At 34.7% G+C, this 16,593-nt stretch overlaps 1 pseudogene; it reads left to right on the forward strand.

Annotated features, from left to right (window-relative positions):
• Positions 1-2,987: 2,987 nt before the first annotated feature.
• Positions 2,988-9,124, forward strand: LOC101086836 (annotated as a pseudogene).
• Positions 9,125-16,593: the final 7,469 nt, after the last annotated feature.

The raw sequence follows: 16,593 nt of genomic DNA on the forward strand, positions 1-16,593 counted from the left end.
GACTTGCTGTACTCCAGAAAGTATCTCCAGGCATAAAACTGAGGTTATAGAGCCATCTGACAGTTTTTCCTTCTTTTCATGATAACAGCATCACTTTGCCTATCATGCAGTATTTGAAAAGTTATTATAGTTATCTATTAGGAGACGTTAATTGCTAACAGTTTCGCCATTTTAATCACATATGGAAATCCCCATTCTTCTTTTTCTGAGTTATTTTTTAGTTGCAGTATAGCTAACACCCAATGTTATGTTTGTGTCAAATGTACAACATAGTGATTTGACAAGTCTGTATATGTTAGGCTCACAAGTGTAGCTATGATCTGTCACCATATGATGCTATCACAATACCATTGGCAATAGTCTCTATGCTATACCGTTTATCCCCATGATTTATTCATTCCCTAACTGAAAGCTTGTATCTTCCACTCCCCATCATCCATTCTGCCCATCCCTCTCACTTTCCCCTCTGGAAACCATCAGTTTTTCTTTGTATTTATGGGTCTGTTCCTGTTTTTGTTTATTTTATTTTTTAAGATTCCACATATAAGTGAAATTGTATTTATCTTGGTGTGACTTATTTCACTTAGCATAATACCCTCTATGTCCATCCATGTTGTTGCAAATAACAAGATCTCATTACTTTTATGGCTAAGTAATATTCCATTATAGATATTTATATTCATATTCAGATTTATAAATATATATGTATATACACACATGCCCCACATCTTCTTTATCCATTAATTTATTTATTGAATGTCCCTAAATTTTTAAAGTGAGTTTTTCAACAAATTGTTTTGATTAACTGGACAGGTTTTCATAGTTTTTGAGCAATATTTTTTAATACATATAAACATCCTTGGAAAACTTCCTTCATAATTAGTGACAATTTTCCACATGAAAAAAGAATAGTGTATTTTTATCAACGGGGGAAAAAAGAATAGTATATTTTTATTGGGTCATCCTAATAATGTAATTAGGGTTTATGGTATAAAGTCATTACTTAAAAAGAAGTAAAACTTTTAGAATAATGTCTATGTTATTTGTCATTAATGTAATGTTCTAAAGGTAACAACATTAAGTGCATGTGTGAAAATTAGTGCTGTGTACTTAGTTATGTCTTGAGGTGAAATAATCATAAATAGCTCAACTTTACAAAATAGGATACTGAGTATATCCATTGATGGTAAGAAATAGTGAGTATATCAGTATATCAGTATACCATATTTCTTTTACTTGCAACATCTTTCACAAAAAAGTTAAAAAATCAACCCACCAGGGCGCCTGAGTGGCCCAGTCGTGTAAGTGTCTGACTCTTGGTTTCAGCTCAGGTCGTGATCTCAAGGTTCGCGGGCTCAAGCCCCCCACTGGGCTCTGTGCTGTTAGCCAATTCCTTAACATTTCTTCCTCTCCTTCACCCTCTTCTCTCTTTCTCTATATACACACATCCTATTGGTTCTGTTTTGCTGGATAATCCTGACTAATACAAAGGCTGTATTCATTTTCCTTAACTAAATACATATGTTCATGTCTCACCTCCTTTGCTAGTAGTTCTTATATATTGTTATAATTCCAGTTATTTTCTTTGCATATGATTTCTATCACAAATTAGGGTATAAAATTCTCTACAACTGAGACAGTGTATAATACCACTTTTATATCTGTGTCTACTACATTTTTCTTTTTTAATTATTGAGATAGTTTACTCATTTTTTTTAATGTTTATTTATTTTTGAGAGAGAGACAGAGCAGAGACGGGGAGGGCCAGAGAGAAAGAGAGACACAGAATCCAAAACAGGCTCCAGGCTCTGAGCTGCCAGTACAGAGCCTGACGCAGGGCTTGAACTCACAAACTGTGAGATCATGACCTGAGCTGGAGTTGGACACTTAAGCAACTGAGCCACCCAGGTGCCCCTCTAGTCCATTTTTCAACTACACAGGTAGAATGCCAATATATATTTTAAAAATTAATCCTATTGCTTTATATTATGCTACTGACTCTTGTGAATAAATATGAAGCATTTGATATATTATTAAACCTCAAAAAGTATGTATCTTTGTGTGTGTGTGTGTGTGTGTGTGTGTGTGTGTGTGTGTGTGTGTGTTGGAAAAGAAAAATGGAATGATATCATTATTAGTTGCTTCTAATGACTCTCAAAGGAACCAAAAACTAAATGAAATATTTGTCCTATATCTGTTCATGAGTGTTCTTAAAAGAAATATTACAGTTTTGTTTATCATGATTAGTATCATGTCATAATATTTTAGATTGTTTTCAATTTAATTTAAAGAGAATAAGGCCATATCTATTTTAAGTATACTGTTGCTTTTGTCCCCAAAGTGAATATAGTTAGATTTACTTTTACTGCCACTTTATTTTTAATGAGAATATTTCAGTGACAACAACAGTAAAATACTCTGATTGTTTTCAAATTAGAGATATAAACTCTGCTCCATAATTTACTTTTGCTTCTCTACTTCATGGAATATTCGTTATTTCTAAGAACTGCAGTTTCCTATAAATGATATAAATAAGGTAAACGATGATCTTCACCTTTCCTTAAATTTCTAAGAGGCAAAGACTAACTGAAAGTTTCTATTCACCTATTTTTTTATGGGAATTATTTAAGAGACAGAAGTTTTTCTTTTATTATTGGCTGATAAGCAACCAAATTGAAGCAAATCAAATCAATTTATAAACCTGTAGGAGGATAAAATATAGACATAAATCCACTGAACACACATGTAACTAATACACCCTCTGCACGTATTCTGAATGATTTCAGCGAACGCTACTCGTCTGTCCATAGGCACATGTAATGAATGCCGATGCAATCATCTGGAGGCTTAGCCGTCCTTCTCTTCTTCTTCTTCTTCTTTTGTCTCTAGGCTCTCCAACTTTTATGTTTTTCATTCACTCCACTAAGCTTCTCTTGAGCTTTCTAGGTTTGACAAAGCTGTCCTCTGGCATGTTTTTGCCAGCTGTCATGGCTCATGTGCAATTTAAGCCTCGGTTGCACACTATTGTAAATCCAGGTAATGAAAGCCACAAACTTCTCACAAGCATTATAAAGCTGACATCTGTCAAGATAAATATTGTGCAGTCAGCAAAGAGAGGGGATGGCTTAGATGGCTTAAACAGGTAACCTTGATATTTCATTTGAGAAGGCTTTAGATGCACCTTCAAAGTATCGTGGTTTGCGTTAAGTTGTTATGTAACATCTGCAGATCACTTTCATGCTCTTAATAAGTAATAGTTTATGTTTTCAAAAACATCTGTGTTTTGGAGAAAACGGATGAATTATTTCCTAAGCCCATTATTTAAAAACATGGTATGATTTTCTGTGTTTTATTTACTTATTTACTATTTTATTGTAATATTAATACCTGTTTAAATAAAATATATACATGTGTTAAAGTACACATATGAAGAATATCACAATTACTTTTATTATCACAAACCTTTCAATGTTGTTTAGCAATACTTTATATTCCTTTAATATTCTTTTATTTTTGCAATGAACACTGTATGAAAATTTGCATCTTAATATATCTCAGTAAATCTTATGTCATAAACATTGTCATGTTAATCATGCTTATCTAAATTATAGCATGAAGTTACCCTGTAGCTTTCTGGCTTTTAATGACAGATTTTACAGTGCTTTAATTATAACTATTATAACAACTATACAAATAAGTTCTAACATTGACCATTTCTTATAGGTCAGACTATTTCCTATATGATATATATTCTCTCATTTCATTCTTTCTAAAAAAAAATTTTTTTAAGTTCATTAGTTCATTTTGAGAGAGAGAGAGAACACACACAAGGGGAGAGGAGGAGGGAGTGAGGGAGAGAGTGAGAATCCCAAGCAGGCTCTGTGCTGAAGTCCAATGTGGGAGCTCAAACTCAAGAATTACAAGGTCATGACATGAGCCAGTTGGCTACTGATCTGACTGAGCCACCTAGGCCCCCAATCTCATTTAATTCTAACAATAATCTACTCATACTATTATATAAATATAAGTTAAAGTAATACACAAATAATTATGTAAATATAATACAATAACCATTATATTATTATGTTCTCTCTCTCTTATAGACAATAAAGCCAAAGATTAGAGAAGTAAAACAAAATGGTTGAGACAATACAGCCAGTGAGAACAAGAGCTGGCACTCGAGCACATTCTCGTAAGCATCTTTAGAATTAGTTCTTGTAATATCTTATCATGTACAACAGTATGTGACAGGAAAATGAAGATTTAGTTTTAGTTACAACTCACAAGTTAGAAGATTATTCTTTTACCCCATCTTATTTCTTTAGTATATTCAGAGAACACTGTAGAAACAGAACAACATGGATCACTATGGAAAAAAAAAATAGAGCTGACTATATAAGGAAAAAGAATCTTCATCCATTCCCTTTGAGCACAGGGAAAAATAAAAACAAAAACTAAAAACAAATGCTTTGTGTCAAGGTATAAAAAAAAAACCAAGAAATGAGAATGCTGTAAGAATTACATTCTCTCTTGTCAGACAGTGAAACACCAAACAAGAGTAGACCAGAAAAAATGTTATTGACATAGACATGCTTTTTATCATTATTTTTCAAGGAACGAAATACTGAAAATTGATTTGGAACCCATAAAATCCTTTAGAATTTTTCCATATAAGTATGTATATAATGATTGAGACCCATAGTATACATGTGTGAATCTTTTTATATACGTACGTGTGTGTGTGTGTGTGTGTGTGTGTGTGTGTGTGTGTGTGTATTTCAACAGTAGGTAAACTAATGCAAGGTCTATTCTGTTAATTTTGTATTTTTGAGATTGGAAATAAGAGAAAGATCCTGTCATTAGAATCTAATTGTAGTATACTCATCTGTGAAGAGATCTATCATTTTGTGAGAAAGAATAAGGAAGAATGTGATGAAATCAGAGTGAGCAACTGGGGGTGGAGGGGAGGAGAAAAAGCCAATATAGTATGCTCTTGCTCTTCTCTGTAAGAAAGAAGGTAAATAAGATTAACATATATATATTTTTTAATTTCTAAAGAGAGCAAGAATGAAATATGAACTACTCAATTTTACATAAAACTTAGAAAAAGGGAATTGACAGGGAGAAGCAAATACATTTATATGATTTTGACTTTGAACCGTATTTCTTTTACACTTCCAAAACTGAAATTCATCCACCTGTAGGGAAATACCTTAAAAAGTAGGAAAAATAAATGCAAAATTAGGCACAAACATTAGAAAATAAGTCCAACTCTATATTAAATAGGTAACACATCCATGTCTTATACGTTATTTATAATTATAACTCAATAAAATTGGAAAAAAACACCAAAAAAACCCCACAGACATAAGACATAAATAATATTTCAAGTAATTTTAACACAGTTCTTTATATAGATTTTTACACACACACACATACATATATAAACAGAAAGAACTATAAATACACTTTTGGTACATTTTCAATCAAAAATGAACAATAGGTTTATTGTTAGTAATGTTGACAATGTAATTGTAAGCTACATTAAAGTACATTCTTGGGGCCCCTGGTTGGCTCAGTCAGTTGAGTGTCTGAATTTGTGGCTCAGGTCATGATCTCACAGTTCACTAGTTCGAGCCCTGCTTCAGGCCCTGCGCTGACAGCTCAGAGCCTGGAGCCTCCTTCAGATTCTGTGTCTCCCTTTCTCTCTGTCCCTCCCCTGATCAATTACTTTCTCTCTCTTTCTCTGTCTCTCAAAAATAAACACTTTTTTAAAAAGTACATTCTTTCAAACTACACCAAATGTATTATAAATGAATTTACAATTATTCCCTAATATACGTTTTAAAAAAATGTAAATATACTGGATTTATTTGGAAACAGTTTTTACAGCATAAAAGCATTAAATAAAATAGTTTTATAGCATAAAAGTACTAAATAAAATAGGTAAAAACCTTTTTGTTAAATTTGAGTTAGAAATACGAATGTAACTTGTAAAGTATATATATTCTCTAGGTTTTTGCTACTGAAATAATCTAGAAGCAGTGACCTCCCAAGAGTAATGTGTATACGTAACAACCAGACTTTGATTCTAAAAACTATTCTCCAATATAATGAAGAGGTGAGACTTGAAGAAATAGCTATTTCCAAGTCTGAGAACAGGGAAAATAGAGAAAATGAAAAATGCACACAAGAAACTGATCAAATATTAATGTGTTCATATCAAAAGGATACAGAAATGGGTTGGCAGTTTGTGTGGAAAATTATATATGTGTGTGTGTGTGTGTGTGTGTGTGTGTGTATGTATATATATAAATGGTTTTTTTTTCAATGCTACACATCTCAAAATCTTGATTAGTTTTTCCAGTATGAAAAATATGATATACACTTTAAGTTTGGTATATATACTTAGTGGATCTTTCCATTCTGTTTATTTTTAAACTTTTTGTATCATTTTGTTTTAAAATCCTATTGTGCAAAAATATATGGCATTAGAAAGGAGACAGTAAGATTTAAGAAGAAAGTATCTTTTAAGCAGTAGGCTTAAACCATTCATATGCATACCGATTTTTGATGAGTTTGAATATATTCCATATTTGGTTTTATGTGGTCTTACTTGTCATTATTCACTTATTTTATACACTCCATTTTCCACTTTGGTGATTTTAGTTTGCTTCATTTTGTTTACGTATTTAAAACTATGTATTTTACTCTCAAATTTTCTGATTACTTTTATGTACATATTTGACAGGTAACATTAAATTTAAATTTTCTAATAAAAGTTGAAGTTTAATAAGATCAGTTTTACTCTCTGCAAGGACATTAATACCTATTTAATTTTATCTTCTTTTTTTCTTATCCTCTTTCCCCATAAACACACACACACACACACACACACATCATAGGACAAACCTTATTATTTTCATCTAGGTTGTAGTTTAATTTGTTAACCAAAACACATTTTAAAACACTGATTTAGATATATTGAAGACATATTTTTGGTAGCAAATTCTTGAATAGTATTGTTCAAATGCCAGTAAGCTAATTAAATAATTTATAGAAATATAGCATATCAAGAATGGAATATTTTGTTGTCATTAATATTGATGTGATTTGTCCATATCAGCATATATTTAAAATGCTCAAAATTTATTGTAAAGTGAAAAAATTAATTTATATGAAGACAGTTATTTTAGATATCATTTTATTCAACTTCTATCAATAGTTATGTCTAGAGAGATACCCAAATAAATAGGTAGATATATACATACATAAACAACTTGTCATTTCTGAAAATAGGCACCGTTATTTTATAAACACATTTGCCTTTATTGAGAGGAACTGGTACAATGTGTTACATATACATTTGTAATGCTAAAATTTTGCCATGTTTATGTATTATGTAAAAAAAAAACTATTCAAAATGTCTACTACAACATGACAGTTTTTAAAAAAGTTCTTACAAGTCAATGATTACATGTTACATGGGCATCTGGGAAAAGTTAGTAAAAAAAATTAATTCATTGATGAAGAAAAACACATGTCCCTACAATAAGGAGAGTTGAATCTTCACAATCAGTGAAATAAGATTTGCCTACAATCTTGTCATCTACAATATTAGCAAAGCACTTTAAAATAAACAATTGATGGAGAATGTGAGAAAAATGTTACTGAGGTGAAAATTGGTATTTAATGGCAATACATATATCAACCTTCAGCTGGTATGAGACAGTGTAATTAATTATTGGGATAGCATTCCAAGTAAGAGTATGTTTAACAATACTCTGCCCTCTAAGGAACATTTCTTCTGTTTTTATTTTCCTTAAATTCAATAAAAAGAGAATTAAGAATGATGTTGATTTGAGTTTCTAAGGTTCACGCCTGCAAGTCAGGATTCTCAATCCAGAGACAATGGCCCCAATGTGATAGAACCCCAAAGGCCTCATTGAGAGTAACTGGAATGAGACAGTTGATAGCTTTGATGACATGAACCTCTCTGATTCCCTTTCCCGTGTCATATGCCTGTGGCTTTGAGAAGCCTTCTGCCATCCAGCAGTGAGCCCTTCTTTCTTGTATCAATGGTTAATGTGATCACTGAAGCCCAATCTGAGACTGGGAAAACAGTCACTTTTGCCATATCAATTCTGTGACAGATTGAATTGGAACTAAAGGCTACACAGGCCTTGGTCCTGGCACCCAGCAGAGAGTTGGATCAGCAGATTCAGAGATAGTCATGGAATTAGGAAATTACGTGGGTGCCTCCTGCCATGTCTGCATTGAGGGGACCAATGTGTGTGCTGAGGTGCAAAAGTTGCAGATGGAAGTTCCCCATATCATCATACCCCAGGTCATGTGTTTGATATGCTTAACTGGATATACCTGTATCCCAAATACATCAAGATGTTTGTACTGGAGGAAGCTGATAAAATGTTAAGCCATGGATTTGAGGACCAGATCTATGTCATATTCCAAAAGCTCAACACTTTTGGAATGGTGGTTTTGCTGTCGGCTACAATGCCTTCCAATGTGCTTGAGGTGACCAAGAAGTTCATGAGGGAACCCATTTGGATTCTGGTCAAGAAAGAGGAGTTGATCCTGGAAGATATCCACCAGTTTTACGTCAAGATGGAACAAGAGGAATGGAATCAGATGCACTGTGTGACTTGTGTGAAACCCCGACCATCATACAGGCAGTCATATCCATCAACACCTGAAGGAAGGTTGATTGGCTCACTGAGAAGACTCACACTTGAGACTTTACCATGTCCTCCAACATGGAGATATGGATCAAAAGGAATGAGATGTTATCATGAGAGAGTTCAGCTCTGGCTCTAGCAGAGTATTTATTACCACTGACCTGCTGGCCAGAGGCATTGATGTGCAGCAGGTTTCTTTAGTCCTCAATTACAACCTTCCCACCAAAAGGGAAAACTGTACCTACAGACTCAATTGTGATGGACCATTTGGCTGTAAGGGTGTGGCTATTAACATGGTGACAGAAGAAAACAAGAGAATTTCTCAAGAGAATGAGAACTCTACAACACCTCCATTGATGTATACCCCCCAATGTCGCTGAAACCATCATCTGAGGTGCTTCCTGCTACCTAGCTGTACCTGGAGTTCAGTCCTTGGGCAGGATAAGGGGGGAGGGGCACTGAAGAGGAGCAGGAGAGGGGAGGGAAGGGAGCCAAGGGATGGACATCTTGTCATTTTTTTTTTAATAAATGTCACTTTTTGAGGCCAAAAATAGACTTCTGTTGATTTTATTTTATTATATAGGCTATACTTTTCAATATAAAAAGCAAATTTATACATTTTTTTATAAATTGAAAGAGAACAGCATGTTTGGCATCATAAAACAGAGCCATGGTTGAAGTATATCTATTGTAGACATTACAAGTAATCTCAGAATAACCTCGTGGTTTTTTTTTTCCATTTTCATGGGTGTGTGTTTGCAAAATCTAGTTTAAAAAGAAACCCATATGGGGCGCCTGGGTGGCTCAGTTGGTTAAGTGGCCGACTTCGGCTCAGGTCATGATCTCGCGGTCCGTGAGTTCGAGCCCCGCGTCCGGCTCTGTGCTGACAGCTCAGAGCCTGGAGCCTGTTTCAGATTCTGTGTCTCCCTCTCTCTCTGACCCTCCCCTGCTCATGCTCTGTCTCTCTCTGTCTCAAAAATAAATAAACGTTAAAAAAAAAATTTAAAAAGAAACCCATAGCAGTTTTCATTTGCCCAGAATGAGGGATGAAGATTACAATTTACAGTCACTTTCTATTTTTTTATTGACATATAGCTGACATACAGTATCCTATTAGTTTATATCAATAGTACATCATAGTAATTCAATATTTTTATACATGATGAAATGATCTCCATAAGTCTAGTTATCATCTGTCACCACACAAAGTTACTACACTATCATCAACTGTATGATATATTATATCCCCATGATTTATTTATTTTAAAACTGGAAGTCTGTACCTCTTAATCCTCTTTACCTATTTTGCCCATCCTCTAAACTTTGGTAACCAACAGTTTCCTGTATCTAGGAGTCTGTTTCTGTTTGGTTTTGTTTTATTTTTAGATTCCATATATAAATGAAATCAGACAGTATTTGTCTTTCTCTGACTTATTTCACTTCACATAATGCTCTCTAGGTCTATCCATGTTGTCTCAAGAGGCACAATCTCATCTATTTTTATGGCTGACTAATATTCTGTAACACACACGCCACATCTTCCTTATCCATTGGTCTATTGATGGACATTTAGGTTGCTTCCATATCTTAACTGTTGTAAATAAGGTTTCCATTGAACCTAGGGATACAAATACCTTTATGAACTGGTGTTTTCATTTCCTTTGTATAAATGTCCATAAGCAGAATTGCGGGTGGTTTTAATTTTCTGAGGAACTTTCATACTTTTTTTCACAGTAGCTGAATAAATTTGCATTGCTACAAAGATATGAGAGTTTTCTCCACATACTTGCCAGCACTTGTTCCTTTTTGTCTTTTTGATAATCTGACAGGAGAGAGGTGGTATCTCATTGCATTTTTGATTTGCATTCCCCTAATTATTAGTGTTTTGGGGCATCTTTTCATGTGTTTGTTGGCCATCTTGCATGTCCTCTTTGATAAAGTATTCAATTCCTCTCTCCATTTTTAATCACGTTGTTTATTTTATATATTAAGTTGCGTTAAGTTCTATATGTATTTTGGATGGTAACCCTTTATTGGATGTATGATTTGCAAATATCTTCTCCCATTCAGTAGGTGCCTTTTCATTACGTTGATAGTTTCCTTCTCTGTGCCAAAGATTTTAGTTTGATGTAATGCCATTTTTTTTTAATTTTAACTTTTGTTGCCCTTGCCTGAGTAGGTCCAAAAAGCATTGTTCACACAAATGTCAAAAAATTTACAATCTGTGTTTTTTTTCTACGAGTTTTATGGTTTCAGGTCTTACATTCAAGTCTTTAATCCATTTTGAATTTATTTTTTAATATGTTAAAAGATAGTGGTCCAGTTTCATTCTTTTGCACACAGCTATCTAGTTTTCCCAGTAGCATTCATACGAGACTGTCTTTACCCCATTAAATATTCTTGCCTTCTTTCTTACAGATTAATTGGCTACTTATGTGTGGAGTTATTTCTGGGCTTTGTATTCTATTCCATTGGTCTATGTGACTATTTTGTGCCAGTCTCACACTGCTCTGATTACTATAGCTTTGTAGTATAGTTTGAAATCAGATAGCATGATACATATACCTTTGTTTCCCCCCCCCACCCCCCCAAGAAAAAATTATTGCTATTTGGGATCTTTTCTGGTTCCAAACACATTTTAAGATTCTTCTTCTTAGTTCTGTGACAAATACCATTAGTACTTTGATGGGCATTTCATTGAATCTGTAGAGTGCTTTCAGTAGTATAGACATTTTAATAATATTATTTCTTCCACTGCATAAGCATGGTGCACCTTTCCATTTATTTGTGTAATTAGTAACTCTCATCAAGATCATCTAGTTTTCAGCATACATGCATACGTCATCTTATTGCATTTTTCTTTATTGTGTATTATGAATATTGCATTTAGCACAACTAAAGATTTGTGGCAACCCTGAGTTAAACACATCTCTTGGTGCCATTTTTCCAACAGCATTTGTGTAATTTGTGTCTCTGTGTCACATTTTGGTAAGTCTCACAATATTTCATTTAAAAAATTTTTTTTAATGTTTTACTTCTACTTTTGAGAGAGAGAGAGAGAGAGAGAGAGAGAGAGAGAGAGAGAGAGAGAGAATGAGAGCGGAAGGAGGGAGGGAGACACAGAATCTGAAGCAGGCCCCAGGCTCTTAGCTGTCAGCACAGAGCCAGATGTGGGGCTTGAACCCACTAACCATGAGATCATGACCTGAGCTGAAGTAGGAGGCCCAAACAACTGAGCCACCCAGGCACCCCTCACAATATTTCATTTTTTAATTATTATTTTACTTGTTATAGTGGCCTATGATCAGTAATTACTACTCCCTGAAAGGTAAAGTGATGGTCAGCTTTTTTTAGCAATACTTTTTTACTTAAGATATGTATATATATATTTTTAGTCATAATGCTATTGCACACATAATAGGCTAAAGAGTCATGTAAACATAACTTTTTCATGCAGTGGGAAACCAAACAGTGTATTTGATTCACTTTATTGCAACATTTACTTTATCACAGTGGTCTGGAACCGAATGCTCAATGTCTCTGAGGTATATCTGTACAGGTCTTTCACCTCCTTACTTAAATTTATTCCTAGGTATTTAATTCTTTTGATGCAAATGAAAATGAAATTGTTTTCATAATTTTTCTTTCTGATACCCTGTTATTGGTATATAGAAATGCAACCAATTTCTGCATCTTAATTTTGTATTCTGCAGCTTTAATGAATTCAGTTATTAGTTCTAATAGTTTTTTGATAGAATTTATGTATATGTATGTGTGTGTGTGTGTGTGTGTGTGTGTGTGTGTGTATATATATATATATATATATATATATATATATATAGTACAATGTTATCTCCAAATAGTGACAGTTTAATTTCTTCCTTTATAATTTGGATGCCTTTATTTATTTATTTATTTATTTATTTATTTATTTATTTATTTATTTATCTTGTCTGTTTCCTGTGGCTAGGACTTCCTGTCTTATGTTGAATAAAAAGTGGCAAGACTGGACATCCTTGTCTTCTTCATGATCTTAAAGGAAAAGCTTTCAACTGTTCCCCATTAAATTGATGCTATCTGTGGGTTTTTCTTTTATGGCCTTTATTATTTTGAGGTATGTTCCCTCTATGCCAACTTTATTGATGGTTTTTATCATAAATGCATGTTGAATCTTGTCAAATGCTTTTTCTGCACCTTCTGAGACAATCATTGGATTTCATCATCCAGTCTGTTGTTGATTCCTTCTAGTGCATTTTTTATTTCAGTTGTTACATTCTTCAGTTCTGATAGTTTTTTTTTTTTTAGATATTTTCTAACTTTATTTTCTAACTCTGCTAAAGTTCTCACTGTGCTCTTCCATCTTCTAGCCATCTTTATGATATTCACTTTGATCTCTTTATCAGGTAAATTATCTATTTCCTTTTGTTAGGGTTTTATTTTTCTGTCTTGTTCTTTCATTTGAAACATATTCCTTAATCTCCTCATTTTACTTGACCTTCTTTGTTAGTCTGTATGAAATAATCACAATAACTACCTCAACTGGTCTTGGAGGAGTGACCTTGTGTAGCACCCACCTCTGTGTAGACTGCATTTGCCAGGCAGCTTTGGGAGACCAGCTGAAAGTAGAACAGGCATGAGTGGGGTGTTCTGGATGACAGTGTCCCAAAGCATGGCTTGCTGAAGAAGCCTTGGCATGTTTAGTGGAGTTGGGAGTAAGTACAGCTGGAGGAGGTATGGTCTTGGGTACTTCATATCACAGCCTCCTTGGTGAGATAGGTAGAGTGGTTGTAGTCAAAGGATCCTAGGGTGCACCATGCTGAGGCCACCCTGGTGGGATAGTTGGAACTGGAGTGGGTATGGCCAGGTGAATCCAATGTTGTGCTGCACAGGGGCTCACTTGGTGGCAGGAATGGAGCAGGTGTGGCTTGGGGACATCCTAAGGCATGCTGCAACACAGTCGCCTTGGCAGAGTGGCTGGATTGTGTATAACCAGAGGTGGTCCTTGAGCACACTTCACCAGAACCACCTTTGTGGGACAGGTGAATTGAGCACAAGCTGGAGAGGTCTTGAGGGTGTCACACTAGAGCTGTCTTGGTGGGACAGCTGGAGCAGGCACAGGCCAGCAAGGACCCTGTGCCAGGGTCACACTGGCAGGATGGCTCCAACTGATGTGGACTGGGAGCCCAGGGCTTGCTGGCACAGTCCTAAGAGGCTGCCTAGAGCACCTGAACCCTGTTCCTGTCTCCACTGTCAAGGTGAAAAGGAAACAAAAAAATGTGCGTTCTGGGCCTCTGACCCTGGAGAGCTTCTGCTGTTCCCTGCCTGTTTGGCAGACACTCTAGGCTTAGTAAAATTATTTCCTTTACTAATGGTCTAGTTGCCCTTTAAACCACTTTTCCCCCCTCTACTTGAATGTGAGCAAGTCTGAGCACAGGCCCCTCAGGGCTATCCCCTCCCTACTGCAGGCCATAGCATGGGGGAGTGGGTTGCCAACACTACCTGTCTTCATGTCTCCTATGTTATGTGTATCCTGTTGTTGGTTGTTCAAAAGTTGTTCAGTAGGCCTCAGTTCTTCAGGAGAAATTCCTTTATATGTGGGTTTAGACTTGGTGTATCTATGGAGGGATTAAGTTCAGGGTTTTCTTATGCTACCATCTTGGACAACGTTTTTCCCACAGTCACTTTCTATTGACGCTTTCATTGGGCATTAAGAAAAAACAAACAAACAAACAAACAAACAACTTATTCTAAACTTAATCACAAAGTAGAGAACTTCATTTATGCTTTGACAATAGTTAGGCTAAATATGTCTCTGTCCTCCCCTGTACATTTAGATTAAGAAATAATAGGGGCGCCTGGGTGGCGTAGTCGGTTAAGCGTCCGACTTCAGCCAGGCCACGATCTCGTGGTCCGTGAGTTCGAGCCCCGCGTCGGGCTCTGGGCTGATGGCTCGGAGCCTGGAGCCTGTTTCCGATTCTGTGTCTCCCTCTCTCTCTGGCCCTCCCCCGTTCATGCTCTGTCTCTCTCTGTCCCAAAAATAAATAAACGTTGAAAAAAAAATTAAAAAAAAAAAAAAGAAATAATACACATCTTTGTAAATATATATGTTCTCCATTTATTACAAGACATTTACACAAGCTGTGAATCATTATGCTTCCAGTCATTATGTATTATGGAAAATAAAGTACCTAATTATCACCAATAGATATTTAAGATATATAATATTTTAAATGCATATTTTTCAACAATTTAAAAAGTACATTTATTTAGTTATTTAACATATTGTTCCATTAAGGGGTCTGGAAAGTTTCAGTTACAAACATTAAGAAAATTTAAAGACTGATAATTATAATAATTACTTTAAAATAAAAACTGGCACACTGTCATCATAGTATTTCTTTGCTAAAATCATTTAGCTAAGTGTAGAAATGGCAAAAATAAGCCTTAGATTTCTTTGTTTATTCAAAATTCTCTAGATATTTGCAAGAAGGACCATTATTGTTATAGTCCTGGATTTTAGTTAAAGTCATACCATTTTGATGTATGTGTATATTATTATATTCTACAACTTTTAATCTCCATTTGCTTTCAAAGAAAAGAAAATATTAATATCTACCTTATATTTTTAACTTTAAGAAGACTAGCTGAGATTAAGAAGATATTATATATGTTATGAAATAACCATATGAATTTCAATTATTATTTGCTATACAATAGTGTATTTTCCTTATTTTTTTTCCTTTCATTCTGCCTCTGATATTCTCCTGTTACCCTAAATTTCACCCACCTAAAAAGTCAATTTATCTTTGTATGAATGCTGGGATTTCTGTATATTTCTTTTGTTTAGACATTAGTAAAGAACGCCTGATGTTAATTATTAGAAGGAAAGAAAATAATAATTTTTTCCACTATGTGCCTGTAAACCAAAAGAAAACAAAAAGTCTGTGGCAAGGATTTGTTGAATTCATTTATTTCTAGTTGTTGTTGTTGTTATTGTTGTGTGCTTTACTCCTACTGAAACACCCCTCCCATTTAATAAATGGTAACTGCTTCATAAATACAGTATTGATTGCAAACAAATAGACTTTTATGAGCTTTGTTTATAGTCCAAATTTCTGTGCATAGCTACATAAATCACCATTAAAAAGCTGTTAACACTATTGAGCACTTGTGTGTCATAAGTTTTTCTAAACATTTTATACTGGTAGTGAGTAGTGACGTCAAGATTTAAATACAAGCATTTTGGTTCAGAACCAATTCTTAACCACCACACAATGCTGCCCTCTAACATTAACTCAGTGAATATAAATTTGGTGAGATTATGCTATTCTGTTAAGATATATTTTCTAATGGATGAGTTTTGATCTACCTTTTTAAAGAAAACAAGAACAAGAAAGGTGAATCTAGGTTTGTGAGTCATCTTTGGGGTTTGTGAGGATAATTTTTACAAAGGTACAGGGAAGGCATATACATTTATTTGAAGACAAGATGAGTATTCATGATACACTCTGTTTCTCTTTCAAAAAAAAACATTAAAAAACAATTTGTTTATTTTTATTTATTTTGAGATAGAGAGAAAGAGAGAAAGAGAGAGAGAGAGAGAGAGAGAGAGAGAGAGAGAGAGAGAGAGAGAAAGTGAGTGCAAGGGAGGGGCAGAGAGAGAGGGAGACAGAATCCAAAGCAGGCTCCAGTCTCTGAGCTATCAGCACAAAGACCGAGTTGGGGCTCAAACTCATGAACTGTGAGCTTATGACCCAAGCCAAAGTGAAGAATTGAATCGTTAACTAACTGAGCCACTTAGGTGCCCCAAGCTTCTAACTCTTGATTTCAGCTCAGGTCATGATCTCAGTTTGTGAGATCAAGCCCCACCTTGGACTCTGCACTGACAGCACAGAGC

Source organism: Felis catus, chromosome C2, assembly GCF_018350175.1.
Source record: "Felis catus isolate Fca126 chromosome C2, F.catus_Fca126_mat1.0, whole genome shotgun sequence".
Classification (NCBI taxonomy): domain Eukaryota; kingdom Metazoa; phylum Chordata; class Mammalia; order Carnivora; family Felidae; genus Felis; species Felis catus.